The following is a 22,294-nucleotide window of genomic DNA, read 5'->3' on the forward strand; positions in this document are numbered from 1 at the left end:
TTTGTGACACAATAGAGTCATAACAGTTGGCTTCAGTACAAAACTCAAGGCTCTGAGACTTTTTCAATAGCAACAGCTTTGTTGTCTCTATGTGTCTACCTGAGCTTTTAACCTGTCCATGTCCTAGTCTGCCTCCTTTACACAGAAGAGGCAAGTAGTAACTTTAAAGAAATTAAAAAGAGATCTTTTGAAGTAATAGTTGGAGCTAATAGTATCAAAATTATGAATTTCAAATAAGAGGTTTGGAAGAGACAGTCTGTTAAGCTTTAGGATGTGGTCTGAGTGACCAGCAAACATAACTGAACTAGAAAATAGTGGTTGAGGTCTGGCCTGGGCCACTGGTTGACTGCTGGTACAATGAGAGGCATTTGTGGGTACAGCATTCTAAGCACCCACATTTACTGATTTCCAACTGATTTCTAGGGAATCTTGCAGAGATATCTACAAAATAAGGGGAAAGACTAATAAGCATTGTTTTAATATCAAGTTATGGTAAGAAACACGTGAAAGCCAGGCCTGCCTTAAGGCTCGTGGGAGTAGGGACATCCTTTTCCTCAGCTAGAAATTTCAGAGTGGAAAAATGGCAGGAACCACACAGGGAAAGGGAGAATGACATCAGAGCTAGAACCCTGGAGAGCAGCAATGTGATTCAGATCAGTGTGAAGGTCAGAGTAACATGGATGTAGGTAAGAACACCAGAGACCAGAGATGCAAATGGCAGACATCATTTCAGAAAGGCTACAAAAGAGAATGAATGAAGCATTTAGGATTCCACAGATGGAATAATAATAATAATAATAATAATAATAATAATAATAATAATTGCTGATACCTAGAAAATTCTTCAAATTTGTCAAGAACTAAACAGTTTACATAAATTATCTCATTTAATACTCAAGCCATCTGTATGGGAAAGGGACAATTATTATCCTCTTTTTAAGATGAGGAAATTGAGGGATAGTGGGCTTGATTTTTTTACCTATGGTTCACATAGCAAAAAAAGTGGTATGCTGAGCTTTGAAATGGGATATTCTAGATGCAGTCTGTGCCCTTAATCACTACAGAATCCCTGGCAGGGAAGAGGGGAGACTTGGGTTTCTACTCCATCGTAAGTGTTCAAACACTCTTTTAGATATCATTGTTATTTGTTACTTAGATGTATGCCCTTGATTGTATTTCCCCAGCCTGCTATGTGAAGACACAGGTGGGTAACAAGTGATATAGCTTAATCATGGTGGTCAATTCTAGTACTGGCTATGTTACCAACTAGGTGCCTAGAGAAACTCAAAGGTGGGTTTGGAAGCAATTAACTGTTTTTCCAAGTTGTTTCTTTTCCCTTTGTATGTTAAGGAGGTGTAACCACCAACCACCTTGAAACTGACCAAGCCTCACCACAAGAGCTACGCCCATGAGCTTTGCCTTATGTTTAATACAAAGATCTCTCCAGGAGGAGCTTAGGCCTCATTATGTGGAAGCACGTTCTCCAACTGAGCCTGTGCAAGTGAATATCCGCCTCTCCCTTTTGAATACCCTTTCTCCAACAGAAATAAAAGTTCCTGCTTTCTTTTGTTCGGGGACAACATGACTTTGGAAACGATTCCTCGTGGCCTCCTATTTGCTGCAAATACACTTTACTTTGTGAGACAATTTCCACTGGTATAGTCATGTTTAACTCCCCAGGAGGTGAGCCCACTTGGTTCAGTAATAGCTATTGTTTTCATTTTGTCATTCATTCATTCATTCATTCCATGAACAAGATATCTTGCCCTTTCCCCAATTTACCCTGGCTGTGCCCTGAACACTAACTAGAATCCACAAGGACTTTCAGGCCCAAATGCACATCTCCTTTCCCAGAAGAAGCCATGTTCTCATCAGCTCATAATAGTACATGCTTTCACTTCCCAATTTCTTCCCAACCCCTAACCCAGTAAGACGGAAAGAAGTTCAGAGTCCAGAATTCCTCTGCTACTACAATATAGCTATAATTTCCATAGTTCTTTGTGTTCATAACAAAACTATTTCAATATAAAAATAAAAGGCACAGTTCTATTGGAACTAATATGTTGATAATTAATATTTAAAACATAGTTTTTCCATAACACTGCTGGAGTACCAAATTGAGTCACATAAACACACATACTCAAAAAGATTTGAATTTTCATCATATATTTCAAATAGAGTTCAAGTGAACAAATATCTGTGTAAAAAAGAAAAAGTAAAATTAAGTGAACTGACAATTCTGCAAATGTTAAATGCCATTCAGACTTGGTTATATATAAAACACATTCACAAAGAGATAAGACATACCCTGTTCATTAGTACATACATATTCCCGCATAGCTCCACCCTCTAAAATTTACTGATCAGTGACCAAAATGAATATAGTTATCAGCACGCTAAATTTTTATGCTGTTTTACCAGCAGGTCACTTGGTTGATCTGAAATGGAAAAATCCACAGTCTACCTCCTCATGGTTCTTTATACCACCTAATTTTGAAGATGCAGAGTAAATTAAAATGTCACTCAGTGACTCATATCTAAAATTCGCATGGTTAATCCTGAACGCCTACTTTCTGATAGATTCAACCCATTATGCTCTGGGCTCCACGATCGTTAAAAGGCACTGGAGTCTTGAATCCATTGAAGTGTTTTAAAATTCAGCCACTTCCTGAGAGTGTTCCATTGCTTTTTCCCCAATGTGTTAGCTCTCCAGGGAGCTGACACAAAGCAGCTGTTCCACACTTCAGAAAGAGTATCAGTTTCCAGACTTGAAATTGCTGCTGGGATTAAAACAAATTCCCAAACCACCCCACAGCAGAAACAAACAGCTAGTCTCATATGTTAAGATAGCAAGATGAGATTGAAGAGATGGAAACTTTTACACTGCAGAATCCTTTGCAGCAACTGTTGGGTAACATTGATAAGACTTGATATTAAGGGGATTTAGCTATAATAGTGGCTGGAGAGAAAGGTAAGGACTTGTAAGTAGGACAAAGAAAATGAGATGGCTGATAATTTTGGAAAGTTTTGTAAACAGATTTAACTAGTAAGTCATTCTGTTTTAAGGCATGTATTACATATTTTCGTATGGTTTAGTTATTTCTGCAATGTTTGTGCTCAAAATAGGCTGTAATATGCATAGAGGCAGCCACTCCCAACTATGTTTTGTTCATCTTTGTATACCTATAAATCTCAATGATGCTATGCATTTGATACGTATTTAAACTGATAAAAATCCAAGTCGTCATTTTATACATATCCGGCTAGAGTTTAAGTAAAGTGTCAAATCAAAAAGTGGCCAGTTGGCCATTTTAAAAATTAAAAACTCATATTTCTGACATTCTATAGGGACTAATCAGTCACTGGATATTGTTATGGTTGAGCCCTTGAAAGCAATTTTTTCCTCATCCTCTGCCCTTCAGGTAAGCATTCAGCACCATCTCAAATAAATGAGAATCTATGCTTTGTCTACAGAACTCCAGGGAAGTATAAGGCACAGTCCTCCCAGTAAATCATGCCATTAATAATATTACCCTGCATTACACTTGTGCGAATGAATTTATTGACTAATTGACAACATGTCAATGGGAGAATTTAATCTTAAATGTATTCAGAATGCAGTAGACTTTAAAGTTACTAACAAAAGCCAAAAGTCTTCTGAGTATGCTAAATATTCAGTCAAAACTTTAAAAAGTTAATAGGAAAAGTCAAGGTTCCCTCTATGGATTGTTTGAGGGTTGCTATTAGAACACTTGAAAATCAGGTATAGTATAGAAAAATTAAACTCCGGTTCAGGTCCATTAATTATAATGCAATGCCTCAGCCAAACAACAGCTTGGCCTTAAATCAATAGTCAATTAAATACTTCCTGCAGTTCTAGCCATTAATTGCTCTACAGCTTAGAAAATAACATTCTAACTGCTTGTAGAAAGCTAATCAAAATTGGTGTGTAAAATTTAAGTTTAGTTCCTTTGTGATTATCTTTCCTCAACAAGGAAAATTAACTTCTTCGATGACTTATAGTCCATACCTCTCAAATCCACTCAAAACTATTGAAAATTGAATACAATAACAAGCAATAGATTTTTGGTTGTGAAATAATGTATTTAGTTTGTCCTAAGGAAAATCACCACAAAATAGCATTCTCAATCTTCATAATGAAAAGTATCATCACTTCTATGCTAGATCTTTAGTTGGGGACATACAGAACTCTTGCTGCCTATACAATATTGGATGGAAAATGTTTAAGGGGTAACATCTTCCAGCTGCTGCTGGCAAGGGAACGTTTCATGTTTAAATAGGAAATGCTATCTTGCTACACAATGAGGAATCACCTTTCAGCTCAACTCTAAGCACAAACCAAGTCATCCTGCCATAGCCGATTTACAATGACCCTCCCACTGATACATCATCCAGAATGCTGATTGTGTAGCAGGACAAATACAGAAACAGAGATGGGAGATGTGGGATTAAGGATGTTCACTTTAGACAGAGAGCTACAGAACCTAGAAATTTACAGAAATTGTCACCAGGACTATTCTAAATTGTCACCCTTTAGAATAAGGGTGAGAGGACATAACTGAGAGAAACAATGCAAATATAAACACCACGCAGGGAGGGAAGACCAAGTGTTTGCAAATGTGATGCCTAAGAATTTAGAAAGTAAGGTTTTGAAATGAAGTAAGATTTCAGCCCTATACAGCCTAGAGCAAGATGTGGGAGTGAGAAGAGCTGTAGAATGGAGCTAATGCAGATAGAAGAAGAGCAGCACTCTAGAAAAGGAGCTCTTTCCTTCCCCTCACATATTCATGTTTTAGTGTGGATGGTTTACAAGTATGTGTTGTACAGTTCTTATAATATTTTTTTAAATTTATAGCAACTTTGATATTTATCCATTATGATTTCGATGTGCAGAAACAGAACTTTCTGTATTTCTCTCCACTGCATTCAACTTGTTTTCTGAGCCTCCTTTTAAAAATATAATCCAGACTTCCAGTTTCTGGTTCCACATGTAAGAAGTTTGGAAGTTGCCTCTCTACACTAATAAGAAGTGAAAAGCTGAACAAACTGAAAAATCAACAACTCTTCTTAGATCCCTAAGAGAAGTGAGGTCACAGGGCAAACTGGTGCTACCAAATTCACTGACAGGTGAATACAGAGTATCACAGCTTACCAGAGCAGAGCAGGAACCCACGAGCTGAAACGTCTGTAGGAACCAGTGCCAGGGTATGAAATTCTGAACTGTAATTGACGAATTGCTGGAAGCTCCATGTGGGCACATCTGAGAGTAAAACTGCAGTCATTGGGGGGACGCTGTCATTGGGAGGACCCCACACTTTTGTGAGTTTTACCTTCTGGAGCTCTACCAGGTTCTGACAGTGAACATCTGAGAAAAATCCTCTTATGCTTTCAGTGAGGGATGGGAAAAAGAAACCATTTTGAAATACACCAGAGCATTCTATTATTCTTAACAAAGTCTGCCCTCAGGAGAAGCTTTTTAACCAGAGCCTAACCTGCTGGGGTTTATCAGAGTCTAACTGACCTGGGGAAGGGAAATATCCAACTCCAGCTCACTCTAGCCATCCTGTAGAACTTGGGTGGGGGGTGAAGCTGGAAGTTGGAACTGAGAAGCACATGTGAAGCTCACAATCCAGAGGCAGATGCTCACTAAAAGACTGAGACCTAATCAAAGGACTATAGAATGTTTTCCATCCCCCAACGTTCTACTTACAGTAGCTCCTTTTACCCAGGACATCACATCTGGCTACCAAAATATATATATATATTACAAGACATCCTACAATGCAAAAACACACTTTGACTAGACGAAGCAAGCATCAGAAGCAGACATGGCAGGGATATTGGAATTATCAGACCAGGAATTTAAAACAATTATTATTAAAATGCTAAGGGCTCTAGAGGATAAAGTAGACAACATGCAAGAACAGATGGGCAATATAAACAGAGGGATGTAAATCTTAAAAAAGAAGTAAAATGAAATGCTAGAGATCAAAAACACTGCAACAGAAATGAAGAATGCCTTCCATGGGATTATTAGTAGACTGGACACAGCTGAGGAAAGGATTTCTGTACTTGAGGATATCTCAATAGAAACTTCCAAAACTAAAAAGCAAATAAAAAAAACTGAAAGAAAAAAATAACCAGAACAGAATATCCACAAACTTGTGACAACTACAAAAGGTGTAACAGACATGTAACTGGAATACTAGAAGGAGAAGAGAAAGGAACTGAGGAAATATTTGAAATAATGACTGAGCGTTTTCCCAGATTAACATCAGATACCAAACTACAGATCTGGAAAGCACAGACAATGCCATGTAGGATAAACACCACAAAAAGTACACCTAGTCATATCACTTTCAAACTAGAGAAAATCAAAGACAAAGAAAAAATCCTGAAAGAAACCATAGGGAATAAACACCTTACTGACAGAAGAACAAAGATAATAATTACATCTGGCTTCTTAGAAACAAGCAAGCAAGAAGAGAGTGGAGTGAAATATTTAAAATATTGAGAGAAAAAAAATCACCAATCCAATAATCTCTACCCTGCAAAAACTATCCTTCAAAAATGAAGAACAAATAAAGACTCAGAAAAACCCTAAGGTAATCTGTGGATTCTGGGTGATAATGATATGTCAATGTAGGTTCATCAATTGTAAGAAATGTGCCACTCTGATGTGGGGGTTTTGATAATGCTGGAGGCTACCCACGTATAAGGGCAGGGGCTACATGAGATTTCTGTACCTTTCGCTCAATTTTGCTGTAACTTAAAACTGCTCTATAAACTAAAGTCGTTTTTTTTTTTTTTTTGCAGGGAAGGATTTGCCCTGAGCTAACATCTGTTGCCAGTCTTCCTGCTTTTTTTTTTTCCTCCCCAAAGCCCCAGTCCATGGTTGTATATCCTAGAGGTAGGTCCTTCTAACTCTTCTATGTGAGCCGCTGCCACAGCATGGCAACTGACAGACAGAAGGTGTGCTTCCATGACGGGGAAACGGACTCAGAGTGCTGAAGCAGGAACGCTGAACTTTAACCGCTAGACCATCAGCACTGGCTCTAAAGTCTATTTTTTAAGAAATGTAATCTAGGCTTCTGCAGTCACATCAGTCACATCTGATTGAAATGGTCTCTTCAGTGTAAATAATTAATCAATGATATGTGCGTAAATTAATCAGTGATATACACTCCTCTTGTGCAATTGCCTTTGGACCTGCTCCTCCATGGCAAAGCTTTTGAGAGCAAGAAGTTGCTGACTGGTCTTCACAGCAGAGGGAGTGGGGCATGTATTTTACAAGGGTACTCCTCAGGTTCCAATGGACGATATCACTGTCCCTATGAATCTTTTATGACCCCCTTTGTTTTCTCTGTATCCACAGCTGATGTAAGTGTTCCAATGTGACTTTTGTGCAGGCACAAGCATCTTTGCTCTAGATTGGAGCCCCTAGCATTGTCTTGATGTCTATGCACTCTCTGTGCTCCTTATCTCAACCCCAGGCTTCCTATGATCTACTAACTTTTGCAATCAGAGGTTTTCTATTAGGTCATGAAAAAATTTCTTGATTTTCTCTTCACCAGGTCTTTCAGACTTCTGGGATATAACGGAAGATGCAATCCATGCCCTCTTTCTGCATAAAAATGCAGAACCTTCATATAAAATCCTCTGGTCATCCCATTTGGAGAGCATTATAAAGCCTTGCTTCTCAGATGGGAACAGAGAACGTGCTGCTTCTTCCTGGCATTACTGAAGATATGGGAGTAGGCTCCCCTCTGAAGCCTCAATGCACTCTTCTCGCTCTTGCTCCAGTGCTTTCTCCTAGCTGAGGAAGGACTTTTATCTAATCTTTGTTCAGCAGGAAATTGCCCCTAAGTCATCCTTCCTATTTGATAGTTTGTAGTAAAAATTTCCTGTTCAGTCCTCCAAACTTTTGTTCCTGATGTTTAAAGGGAAGATTTTGAAATTTAGAAACTGTTTTCAAGTGTGTGTCCTTTGTGATTGAAAGCCCAGGGTTTTTTTTTTTTTTCCAAGGAAGATTAGCCCTGAGCTAACATCCATTGCCAATCCTCCTCTTTTTTGCTGAGGAAGACTGGCCCTGGGCTAACATCCGTGCCTATCTTCCTCTACTTTATATGGGATGCCACCACAGCATGGCTTTGATAAGTAGTGCATAGGTCCGTGTGCGGAATCCAAACTGGTGAACCCCGGGCCACCGAAGTGGAGCACGCAAAATTTATCACTACACTACCAGGCTGGCCCTGAAAGCCCAGTTTTAATCATATAATCTGTGAAATAGACTTCAAGAGCCTAATTTAAAGGGCAAAGGTCAAACCTTTGCACAAACTAAGTACTTGTGTGTTTTATCCACTTAATACTCATATAACATTTAACAAATGAGGTTACTGAAGTACAGGGACATTAGGAAACTCACCCAAGACTGCACAGTTAGCGATGAAACCAGGAATTGAAGCCAGACAGCTTGCATCCAGAGCCCACACTCTTTGGCCTCTATCTTATACCATCTAAAAGCAACCTATTCTGATCCACTAGGGGATCAGCCACGTACAGGGAAGTGAAAAAAAGAAATCCCATATCAAAATATAATCTATGTATGTACAAATACTTTTACTAATGCCTAATTTAACATGTAGTAAAATTTATAGTTCTAATTCTGATAGAGGTTTCAGTCATTCTCAACAAATCTTTTAGTCATCCTCAGAAATCCTAGATTAAAGACCTTTCCTATACAATTATATATTATTTCTGGATGTGGGGAACTTTCCCAGATATAGAAGTCTTACCTAGTATATTTCTCTCTTAGTGTGTCACATGTGTCACTGGAGCTAATGTTCATAAAATTAAACTTTTCTCCTATAGCTAAAATTATGTTTTCTTTTTTATATGTATTTTTTCTCTCTGTAATTATATGAACAACTCAGAAATATACACAGTGAATCACATAACGATCCTTGAAACTTAATGGAAAAATAAACTATCATAATTCAAACACAATCAGGAAATACATTATTTGCTAATAAGATCATTGTGACAAGTTATAAAAAAATAAATTCAAAACTTGGATTCTAGTGAACAATATTAGAACAGATTTCTAGTCTAAAAGTATAATCATAATTTCTTCTCTATATGTTCCAAATAAAGAACTTTTAGGAGAAAGAAAGATGTATTTACTTATCATATGATTCCTATCTCAATTTGTCATTTTATTTATACTTCATGTATTAAATTCCATAAGGACTTATTATATTTTAATATGGTTAAAATACAAAATTTAGGGGCTGGCCTGGTGGCATAGTGGTGAAGTTCACGTGCTCCACTTTGGTGGCCCGGGGTTAGCAGGTTTGGATCCCAGGCACAGACGGACACACCGCTTATCGAGCCACACTGTGGTGGCGTCCCACATATAAAGTAGAGGAAGATGGACACGAATGTTATCCCAGGGCCAGTCTTTTTCAGCAAAAAGAGCAGGATTGGCAACAGATGTTAGCTCAGGACTAATCTTCCTTACCAAAACAAACAAACAAAAATTAATATTTTTTTCTTGACTGTAATATTCTTATTTCTATTTGATATATTTTTATGCAATTGTTTATTCACTTGCTTACATATCATGTATTAAATCAATGAGAAGTTATATTCCACATATGTAATATTTAAAAGTACAGAATACTAAATTAAATTAAGTATGAGTAAATGTAGAATAAAAGACAAATGAAAAACTGGTGTGGTTTCTGCAATACTGTACTTCGTGTGTGTCCAGTATCATTGTGCAGAAAGGAAAACAGAAACTTCAATTGGTATTTCAATTGGAGGAAATTTAATACAGGGAATAAGTTACAAAAGAGTTAGAAGGGCTGGAGTAGCCTAAGAGAAAAGGAAAAGTTCCTCAATGACTAGTATCTGCAGTAAGCCACCACCATCCTAGGCTACAGGAGCAGAAGGGGAATGGTGTTATCCGCAGTGCATAGTCACTGCCCAGCTGGAGCTGCTGGAGTCCCAGTGTAGTACTACTGTACTATGTAGTACTATTTAGAACCACTGTGAGGCTGCCTTGTAGAAATCCATGGCCCATTCTCCTGTGGCTAGTCCAGGAACCCTCAGGCCCAGAATTCCCTGCAGCTGTCACTGGGACAGAGAGAGAAAGAGTGCTATGCTACAGAGCTGCTAAAGTACTGTTGCTGCTACTGCTTTGCTATAACCCACAAAACCTGTACTGCTGCTGGAAACGTGCTGCCCGAGCAGAAACCAGGTGCTTGCCATCACCCTTCGTGACTGCTGCTGAAGGCTCTGCTAAAACTTCTACCCTCCCTCCACCAAAGAAAAAGAAGTGTGGAGCTTTGGCTTTTTCTTTCCTCCTGCCTTCCAATCACCTGCCAGTGCCTCCCATTGTCAGAGCCTAACAGGAGCCAAGTGGCAAAGAAATCTTGGAAAAGTAGTTTTCAGGCTTCCAGCCCTGTGTGATACAGAGCAGAGCACAGAAGATCAGAAGTGGAGCTGAGAGAAAATGTACAAATGACCCCATCTCACCTCCTAAGTCATTGCTAATTTGTAGCCTCCTTTTCTTGACATCAGTCTTTGGTAGTCTCCAAAGATTCCTTACATTGTTTTCTGGTTTGTTTATTCTCTTCTGCTTATTGATTTCTACTTTTGAAAGTAGGAAATACATTTCTATTCTTCTACTGAATTTTGTACAATTTAAAATTCTTTATTGTTATATAAAATAAAACATAAAGGTAAATTTCTATCCAGTAATCTTGCTAAATTCATTTATTTGTTTTTATAATTTATTCATGGATTCTTTGGATTCCTATGTATACAATAAAATTATCCATAAGTAAATGGCAATTTGTTCTCTACTTTCCACCATTAAACCTTTTGTGAAGGTATATATTTGCATATTTACTTTCGCTTTATTGTGTGGGCTAATATTTCAAACCCAATAATGAATGAAAGTAGTAATAGAGAGCATCCTTGTCTTTCTTTCCTCATATGAGAGGAAAAGATTTTAGTATTTCTCCGTTAATATGCTGCATGCTATAAGATTTTCTTTCTTTTAGAAACCCTATACCAGAGTATAGACATTTTATTCTATTCTTAGTTTCCCAATTCCTTTTATCATTAATAGTTGTTTAATTTACCAAATTTTTTTCAGTATTTATTGCAAAGATTGTATGATTTTTCTTTTATTCTGTGAAAGCATGAATTAATTAATTGATTGATTTCTAAACAATAAATCTTAAATGAACCCAACTTGGTCATGATGTGCTATACATTTTATAGTTCTAGGCTCTGTTAGGCAATATCTTTTTAGGGTGTTTTTCATAGATGTTTATTAAGTGATTTTTCTTTCACAACCTGTTGTTATTAGTTTTAGTATCAAAGTTATACTGACTCCATAAATCATGTTGAGAACTGTTTCATTTTTTTCTATTCTCTGAAAGAATGTGTACAATACCAGTGTTATATTTTCCTTAAATATTTAGGAGAATTTACCAGTTAAGCCACGTGAGAATTTACCAGTTAAGAATAAACTCTGAAGAAATGAAAGCAAAAGAAAATAATTAAGAAGGAATAAATATCAAAGTAGAAGTACCATAATGAATACTCTTTGCAAATTTCTTCTCCCAATCAACTATTAATAATAGGGCAAAATCCAATAGATGTTCTTTTTCTTTCATCTTCTTACAGAAGGGAGTAGAAATAACAGGTGGGGAAAGACTGGGAAGTAAACAATTAAATTTACTTTCTCTAATGGAAACGTAGACTCCATCATTCCAGAACAGGAAATAGGATACTCTACAAAAAAATGAGGATAACTAATTCAGTCTACATACTTGTTACTTAATGTGAGGTTGCACTATAAAATAATCAGTTTTGATAGTTTATGTATTTCTCAAAATTTGTCTGATTTCTCTAAATTATGTTCTATTCATTTTTCTTCATTCTTTTTTCTCTCTTTTATTTGGAATGCATAATTCCCATCAATTTATCGTAAAGGCAAGATTCTTTCTTCTGCTACTTTAAATCTACTGTTGATCCCTTCTATTTGAATTTCTCACTTTATTTATTGTATTTTTCAACTCCAGAATTTCTGTTTGGTTCCTTTTTGTAATTTCTATCACTTACTGATATGTCTATATGATGAGACATTGTTTTCATATTTTCCTTTACTTCTTCAATCATAGTTTCCTTTATTCTTTGAACCCATTAACAATGGCAACTGTGAAGTCTTTGTCTGTCTAACCTGATATTTAGTCTCTCTCAGGTAGTTGCTGTTTCCTGCTTTTTTTCCTGTGTGTGTGTCACACTTTCCTCTTTCTTTCCCGGTCTCGTAATTTTTTGTTGAAAAGCGGACATTTTAGGTAATATATTGTAACAACTCTGGATACTTATTCTCATCCCCCCACCAAAGGCCTGTTTCTGTTGTTTACTTGTTTGTATTTTGGTGACTGTTAATGAAATCTATTTCTACCTTTGTTATCCTTTCTTGGATACAGCCTTGGATGGGGCATGGTCACCCTGGGATAACAATAGATTTATCGTGGCTCTCTTTGACTGTCTCTTTCCATGATCTCTCTGGTAAGCTGTCTGCTTCATTTGATGTTACACCCTATCCATTGGGCTTCTCTAATTACCAGCTGATTACTCTATTGTTTTTGAAAATGTCTTCAAGACTGAGCAAAAATTGCTCAGGAGTCTAATCCAATTAAACTTGGGCTCCTTGGCAGCGGTATATTTTTTAGGCCAGTCTTTGAGCTTTTTTTCTGAGAAGGAGGGCTCTTCTTGGGTATCTCTTTTCCTGGTTTTCTGTTGAACAAGCCCACTTCTGGTTTAGACTGTTACTCTTAATTTAGAGGAACTATTGTTTCAGGGGCTCCCTTAGCCTGAACTTCTCCACACTCTGTGTCAAATGAAATAAGTTCCTTCAGAAGGAGCTGCAGAGCTTTCTTTTCCTATTGACTGGTTCTCCTGGACAAACTCTTTGAGCCACTATTCTGGACACTGAGTGTGGCAGTAGCCCCTGGTCTTTTCAGCTTGCCTATCTCCCATCAAGGGACTTCTGTGAGATGGCGTGAGGGCAATCTTGGTCCAAGTATTCTCAACCTTCCCTGCACGGGGTAGAGTCTCCAATCTGTGGATAGTGGCAGGGGGCAGGATGGTAGCCCCTGACCTCTCAGCCATACTCACCAGGAATTTAGTGTCTCCAACCTACAGTTGGAGGGAATGAGAAATGCTGGTGACTTCCCTTCTCAATGTGATAAAGTAAGCTTTGATTGGCAGCTGAGGGCAGAGGGAGCCCCATCCTCTTGACCACACCCACCCACAGTGAAGCTTCTGTCAATCTGAGCTAGAGTAGGAGAGAAAGAGGAAATGGGTTATGGCTCAAATACCACAGACTCTCACTTATCTTGATGCATTTTAGTAGAATTTATTGAATAAATATTTCTTCCTTTGCTGCTTTGCTGTATGCCTTTAGGGCTATTTTCAGAAACTTTAAATGGTTGGGTTATTTTCTATAGTTTTCACCAACTTTGCTTGTTTCACTGGAGATTAGGTCCATAGAAATCTTCATGCTGGCTTCTGGAAAGTGGTGCTCTCCTGAGCTTCAGTCTTAAAGGTAAGATAATGTAATGATGATCCAAAACTATTTAAAGTCTTTATATCAGTGGCTTTATTTTTTGTATTCCACTAATTTATTGTCATATCCCTGGCATTGAGGGCATTGTGACTAAGGATATTAACATTGCTCTGCTACCTATTTGATTTAAAAAAAAAAGAAAACTTTCACAAGTATGTTTTTGCATCAGGACTAACATATAGTCCTATGTCCACTTAATTCTCTACCATTGTGTTTCCAACATATGACAGAATAGATTGGTATCAAAAATAAAAGAAAAACTTCAGACTGCCAGAAGAGGCCAACTAAAAGGAACATCTATGCTAATATGTTCCTTGGGTTGATGATGGGGATTACATGATTTTAAATAGCATCAATACAGTTCTCTAAGCCTAGGTAGTTATTTCCATTAATTGAAATAATCCGGAAGAATTTTTGGACAGGCCAGAATCACGTAATTCTAGAATTAGAAGTGATCTTATTGGGCATTTGGCTCAACTATTTCATTATAGCTGCAAATATGGGAGGTCACTTGTCAGAGATGAGACCACATTCACATCTTTTGATCAAAGATCACTATAACTTTTTCTACTATGCTGCCTTTTCTAGCTATGTGTTGTTCTCAATTTGATGGCTGTCCTAACATAATATGGCTAAAAAGTTAATTTTTTTTTTTTTTGTGAGGAAGATCAGCCCTGAACTAACATCCATGCCAATGCTTCCTCTTTTTGCTGAGGTAGACTGGCACTGGGCTAACATCTGTGCCCATCTTCCTCCCCTTTATATGGGACTCCGCCACAGCATGGCCTGACATGTAGTGCCTCGCTGGGCGCCCGGGATCCAAACCCGGGCCGCTGGCAGCAGAGCGCACGCACTTAACTGCTACGCCATGGGGCCCGGCCCTAAAAAGTTAATTTTTATCTGCTGATGAATGAGGATACATTTGGGCAGCTCCATACTCCTGTGATTTATTTCTAACATGTAATCTGAAAAGTCCCATTTAATACATGAAACTTCTAAGTTGATATATCTTCTATTTCTTCACTACTATTTTCTGAATCTCTATAATTTTGATGCTGTATGTCATGTTTCTTTTTCAAGTAGAATTTCATTTTGTAGTTTTACCCTTTTTTGTTCATTGTTATCATTGGTTTTTCATAACTGGTAATTGCTGTAACAATTTATTAAACTCCTCAATATTTGTTGGCATGATGTTTCTATCCTTTTCCAACTAAAGATTATTGAGTGAGGCATACAATATTTTCCCTTATTATATTTTTCCCAGTTGGTTGCAGTGCCTCTATCACTGCCTTTCAGTTTATGGCAATGCAGTCTCATCCAAGCTAAAGGACTGCCAAGTAATATCATAAAAATAAAATTTCAGATTCAAATAAACTCAGTCACATTACATGAAATAACATATGCATATTACTGCTATACTTTTTTCTTTTTAAAATAATATCATATTGTATAAGATCAGAACATAGTAGCCTCCATTAAAATGTTTTAATTCATTACCTCTTTAAACTTACAACCCTTCCCTTCCTCCCTCACGATTCCTTTTTCCTGCTTCACTATTTTTTCTAGCACATCAATCACTTTCTAATAAATTTTTTTTTCTTATTTATTTTGATTGTGGCTTACTATTTTTCTTTCCTCCTACCCTTCCACTTAAATGTAAGCTCCACTAGGGCAAGGATCTTTATCTAACTTGTTGACTGAGGGAATCTATGTGACTAGGATGGTGCTTGGCTCTGTTGAATGATTTGACAATATCTGTTGACTCTCTACTATGTTTAAGACACTGGGCTAAGCTGGGAAAGGAAAAAGATGGTTACAGCCCTCACGATACATACATTTAAAATATATTTTATAAGCTTAGGCTTTATAGTGGCACTATAGCAAGATACTAGCCATAATAGCAGACCTTTATTTTCAAATTAATTAAGTAGGATTTGTAACATAAACTGCTTGAGGGAAAGAGTCAATCTCTTGGTAATGAGAACAAAATTATGTTAACAGGGGGAACAGGATTATCTCATAGAGAAAACTAATCTCTACAGGGTAGGATATTAGATTTTAAAAAATATTCCTGGGGTGGGGGGAAATGGTCTCCCTGAGTTGGATCACCTAGCTGTCATTCCTTCACCCAGAAGATCACTTCTGTCTCCAAAGAGGTGAAAAATCTGGCAGAGCTGGCAACACTTTCAATCCATGGCTTATTCTGGAGCAGGAATTCATTCATTCATCTATTCATTCACTTGAGCAATTTGTTAAAATTCCTATTTACATGTTGGGAAATGTTCTAGCTTTGGTGGATACAGCAGTGAACAAAGACTAAATTACTGTTCTGTAATTTACAAGACACAAGGGTGGACTCGGGCCTCAAGGGTTTCTAAAAACGGGGTAAATTATTTTGCAAAGAGAGGGAGAGAGGACCATAGGAGACTTAAAGACCATTAAGAAAAAAAAAAACCCAAGAGAGATACTGAAGAAAGGGAGAAGAGGTAAAGTGAAGAGTGTTTGTTCACATGACAAACGCATGAAAACTCAGGTCATTCACGTCGCCAGCATTGTGAAATACAGTAGCTACTAGCCACATGTGACCACTGAGCACTAGAAATGTGGCTAATATGGTTTAGGTCTAAGCAGTGAGGGCTGGGAAGACTAACATATGAGTCATCGGATCAATAACTCATCCTCATTGTGCAAAATTCAGATTTATCCCTGGAAGTCAAAACAGCCTCAGGGATTGCAAAAGCCAATGCTCTTAGGAGAGAATGAAATGCAACAGGGTCTGGAAACTTGTGGCAAACTCCCTTTTGTCCACCATTGATCATATCTTCAAAAGCATTAAAATTTTTTAAAAAGTCCAAAACTATAGTAGCTATATTAAAAATATGCAATAATTATGCAGGTATGTATACTGTGACCTCTGGTTTAATGATTCTCAGAATATGAACACAAACATGTTTGTGTATAAGTAGCTGCCAACACAGTACCTGAAATAGGCAAATACCATGGAGCTTCCTTCCTCCAACACCAACAGGCAGCATCAGACACCCTTTCATCTTGAGATAAGTAAGGAGCAGCATAGGGAACCCCTTTGATATAAAAACCAAGTTGAACAAATAATATGATCAACAAGTCTTCATCTCATAACTACCACTGCTTTGTCACTTTATTTCAGAAGATACCCCAAAACACCACCCTGTGGACCAAAAGAAAAGAATCTATCAAACTAGTTTAACCTAAATGAAAGCTGCTTAAGAGGCAAGTTAGTCAAGTTCCTAATCAAAGTAGGAAACTGTCATTATCCTTAGCAGGTGGTTACATGACAATTCACGGCCAATCAGCACAGCTCTGGGCCTCACAAGTCAGGCAAATCTACTCTTGAAAATTTTGTATAGCTAATATCTTCCTCATGCTGAACTTTAATTTCTCAACCTCAAGCTTCCACACTTTGCTCCAAATTTTCCTCTTAGTCCCTTTGAAACTACATTGAATAAATCTAACTTATCTCCTTCAAGAAAGTGCTTCAAATATGTCACATGTATAAACGCCCTCTCCTTACCGTTTCCATATCTGCAAGAATCATCTTCCCCAAGTTAAATAGTCTTCTTTCTGTCAGCGCTCTTTCATCTGATTTTAACTTAGGAGTGTCTACTGTTCAGCAAACAGGTTTGAATTTGTTAATTTTTGCTTCTGATCTACTCTGAATCCAAAATTGTAGATTTGAATTTTATATTTTTGTATGCAAGTGCTAGGTTCACTTATTCCTATTGATTTTACCACATTTAGGATAAGAGAGTCTCCCAAATTTTTAAGTATTTCGTTTTGAATTCTGCTTTTATTGTCTAATAGTTTAACTATAACTACAGTATTTGCAGTATCTATAGATTTTATTCATCTGTCTTCCCTGTATGTCTAAGCTGTTGCTAACATGCTGAGCAAGATAAGTCAATAACTAAAAACCTAGAGAAATCATAGTGCTAGAAATCTTTCATTCTGATTAGCAAGGATACATTATTCTCTCCAGATAAGCTGTTAAAATTTGGATGATAAAAGATTTAACAAATATTTGCTGAATGTTTACTATGTGATAGGTACTCTTTTAAGAATATGGATGCCAGGGCTGGCCCCGTGGCATAGGGGTTAAGTGCGCGCGCTCCGCTGCTGGCAGCCCTGGTTCGGATCCCGGGTGCGCACCGATAAACCGCTTGTCAGGCTATGCTGTGGCGGCGTCCCATATAAAGTGGAGGAAGATGAGCATAGATGTTAGCCCAGGGCCAGTCTTCCTCAGCAAAAAGAGGAGGATTGGCATGGATGTTAGCTCAGGGCTGATCTTCCCCACACACACACACAAAAAGAATATGAACACTAATAGAAATAACAAGACAACCTTTATAATATGAAAGAAGTCACTCATGATGTCATAGGATAGGCAGTGATTATTCTATAATCAGTGCTATCATCTAGAAATACATTAAACTATAATTCATTTAGGATCTTATTAGGCTGCAGGTAATAAAAACCCAACTATAATGGCTTAAACAATTAAAGGTTAGGTTAGGTTTTGTTTTGTTTTGTTTTACACATAAGAGTATAGTGGGAGTTGGTTGCTAGGCTGGTTCATCAGCTTAAGGATATCAGAGACCAGATCTTTGTGAGTCTCTTATCATTTCCGCAATGCTCACAAGACTGTTGGTGTAGCCCCAACCATTACGTCTGTGTTTAATGTCAGAAGGAGAATAGGGCGAGAAAAGGTAGGATTCCTGTTTCAAGAAAACAAAAGCTTCCCCCACATCAAAATTTAGTTTGTGTCTCATTGGCAAGAACCATGTCATATGACTATGACTAGCTAGAGGTATTAAGGAAGAAGAAGGTTGCAATGGGAGTTGGCTAAGCTTAGTAACAGTGTCTGCCAAATTATGGGCACGTGGAGTGTGGCACCCAAATCCACCTAAATGACAGGCAGGGATGAGATGAGATCTCTTAGAGGTACCAAACCAAATCAAGGAAAAATGAATAGGAGTGTTTCAGGGGCAGAGTAGACAAAGATGAAATGAGCAAAGATTATTGTAGGAGAAAAAGTAACAATATTTACAAATGCAGAGAGGTAGGAGAAAATATTGTGTTGGTATAGGAGGATATGACAGGGTAGCAGGACATAAGCCTGTGTTTTCCTCCTTTCTCATTTTGCACATGGCATCATCTTTTCAGATTTAGTGTCAGTCATGGAGAGTCGCCAGGATCCCAGCACATCCTGTGTTATGGCTAATTCCTCTATCAGATTTTTCCCTGAACGCTGTCCAATGTTCATAACTTCCCATTCCTGATATGGTCTTTTATTTACTGTATCAAGGTTATCTGAAATAGAATCCTTCTCAATCCTAATTCCACTGTTATCTGGTCTACTTAAAGCTTAAATTTTCTGTTCTATGAGTAAATAAAATCATTTTTTCATTTATTTTCTTAAGATGGTTTGAATTGCTCTCCTATCACTTGCATTCTGTTACTTGAAAAAGATTCTTGATGAATACTGACTTACAATCTATGGAAGTAATCTTCAATGAACCACACTTTGGGAAGTATTGATTATGGTAGGTAGGATTCTAAGATGGCCTCCATGATCTCTACTTCTTCATGTTACACTCTGCATAATCCCCTCTCTTTGAGTGTGGGAAGAACCTGTGACTATCTTCTAGCCAATTAAATACAGCAAAGATAATAGGATCCATCCCTTGGTTAGGTTTCATTATATAGCAAAAGTAATGGGATGTTGCTCCCATGATTATGTTGTGTTATGTAAGATTCCTTCTTAGCAGGCTGGTATGAGAAAATACCCTACTGGCCTCAAAGAAGTAAATAGCTATATTTTGAACTACCTATGGAAAGGACCATATGGCAGAGAATTGTTGGCAACCTCTAGGATCTTAGATCCTTAGACCTCTAGGATCCTTAGATCCTCTAGGATCTAAGGACAGCCTCTGGCTGATGTTCAGCAAAAAGCCAGGGCCCTCCGTCATACAGCTACATGGAAATGAATTCTGCCCACAACTTGAATGAACATAGAAGTGAACTCCTCCAGTCAAGCTTCCAGATGAAAATGCAGCTCAGTGATACCTGAGTACGACCTTACAAATACAGATTACGAAAGCCTAGGGGTTCTTCGCATATACAAAATAACCCACACCTTTGGCTTTGAGCTTCCTGACAGATAACATAACAAGAAAATACATTTACTGACCTCATTCCTATTGTATGAATACACTATTTCTTGTTCACACAAATAACAATAGTAGAATGTGAATCAAAGTACCTCTGTATTCAATGTTGTGCAAGCTCCTGACTCTTAAGTTCAGAACTCTGGTAAAGTCTGAGCTGGAGACTTTGTCTAAATGCTGCAAGCAGAACACCTAATTCCATAAATCTAAAGTCTTAAGAATGGCACAGTCCTGCTTGACTGAGAAAGGATGAGGCAGAGAGGGACAAAGAGGGGGAAACAGAGTAGAGGAAAGTGCCGTGCCCAGGAAGAGCCTTCACGCAAATAGACCACCCAGCTGCGTGGAACCAGGAAGTAGAATAGCAGTAGGAAGCCGCCCTTGGACAGGCACAGGGCTTCCTTGCACCGTCACTCCACTACGAATCAGCGCAGCCTGGCTACCTGCTGTGCCCGCTGATCAATCAAACTGGTACCTCTCCTTCCCTTGGAGGGGCTAAAAATGGTGTTGACAGAGATGGGCATGGCCTGAGGAGAGCCCGACATTCCCACCTCTCTTTCATACCCTCTCATTTTTATTCTATTTTAATCTGTATCCAATAATAGCTATGTCAAGTTTCAACCAAGGAAATGACATCTCTCTCAGGAGAAGAGCTCTTTTTGCAGCCTCCAAGACCTAGTGGAGTAGAAAGTGAAGGTTTTGTCCACTAAGTCTCTGAAGTAGGTCAGAACAGACATCAAACATTGACTCTGAAACACGCTTACTGCTAGATTAAACTCTTTCCCTATGCTACCTCTAATCTCAACTTGTGCCAGCTACGTGGCTCAACACAGTTTACAAAGAAACAGTTATACAATGAGCACCACGTGTTAGTCAGAACTCTTTCTATTACGAGTAACAGAACACCATCCCAAATGAAGTTTAAGTAAAGAAAGGAATTTATTGTTTCACATAATTTAAAAATCCAGATGTGGCACAGCTTCAGACATGTGCTGCAAAGTATGACATCAGGACTTGGTTGCACTCCATCTTTCAGTTCTTCTACCTTTGTATTGACTTAATTCCTAGGCAGACTCTCCATGCCATTGAAAAGAGAATCCACACCGTCTTGGGGTGTACATCCTTACACCTTACTAATCCTGAAAGAGAGACGACCTGAAGGCTTATGTCATATGCCTACCTCTGAAACAATAATCCTGTGATTCTGATTGGCCAGGACTTAGAACTGCCTCAGCCCTGGAGTCAGAGAGTAGACCAGCCCCTGCCAATCACATAGCCTGAGAATTGGAGAAGGATGGCTCAATAAAGCAAAACAGGAGTGTCTTATTAGTGAAGGGGGGATGCATACCCAGCAAGCCAAAAAATAACAGATGACTCAGGCACACAATGGGACATCATGTCCCAAATATAAGAATGGAACATTTTCCCAAATTTAAACATAATGAACAGTATTCCATTATCATTTTACCACACAGAAATTAAAATGCCAAATAAAAATCCTGTCTCCTTATGAATTAAAGTAATAAAATATTAAAGTCCAATATTCTTCCCTTTACAACTTTCTTTTGCAGCCTAGTTCAGCTCCACAGATTTCATTCAGAAGTTAGGGCAAATCAAGGACTTTTATCTGACATTATGAGCCTTGAAAAATACATCATCTACCAAAGTAAGTGTAACTTTTTAAACATTTCCCAAGTTTAATCCATGCAAGTCTCTTGTACATCAAGAGACAAATTAGTACACAATAGTCTCTACTCCTTAATAATATTTAGAAAACACGAAAAATTCCTAGCTAGCTAGGCACATTGCTGCATTGAATAAAGTTGGAATTCTGTTACTAAGGATAAAAGGAGAGTGGATACTGTGGGAGAGTGACAATCTCTGCTACAGGCCATCATATTTGATTTTTCTACATGGTCAATAGGAGAAAAGAAAAACAGACCCCAGGTCCAAGGCATCCTTCTGACTAAACAAGAAAATTTACACAATAAAGATAAGACCATGAGGTCATAGACTACGGGTTAATTATCACAAGGTTAGTGAGAAAATTCAATTACCAATGACAAATACAGTCTATAAATATAAGTGAACAAATACAATTTCCTAACACACATATTTTATGAGGCTTGCGTGCAACGATAGCTTGTAGTTAAAAGATTCCATTTTAAGGGAGAGCAACAGAACCTTTGTAGCTAATAGCTGAACATGAGAGAGAGTTTTTACTTTTCTTGGTAAAAGATATAGAAATGCAAATCCTTAGTGATACATTGCAGAATCCATAAGGATTCAATCTAAACAAAGTCTTTACGCTTCTTGGGCAATTCTCTAACACATTTCTGGTCGTTTTTCAGAGAATATTTACAAACCCACTTTTATTCCCTCTAAGATTTTATCACCAACCATTATAACATATATTTTA

Source organism: Diceros bicornis, chromosome 11 (assembly GCF_020826845.1).
Source record: "Diceros bicornis minor isolate mBicDic1 chromosome 11, mDicBic1.mat.cur, whole genome shotgun sequence".
Taxonomy (NCBI): Eukaryota; Metazoa; Chordata; class Mammalia; order Perissodactyla; family Rhinocerotidae; genus Diceros; species Diceros bicornis.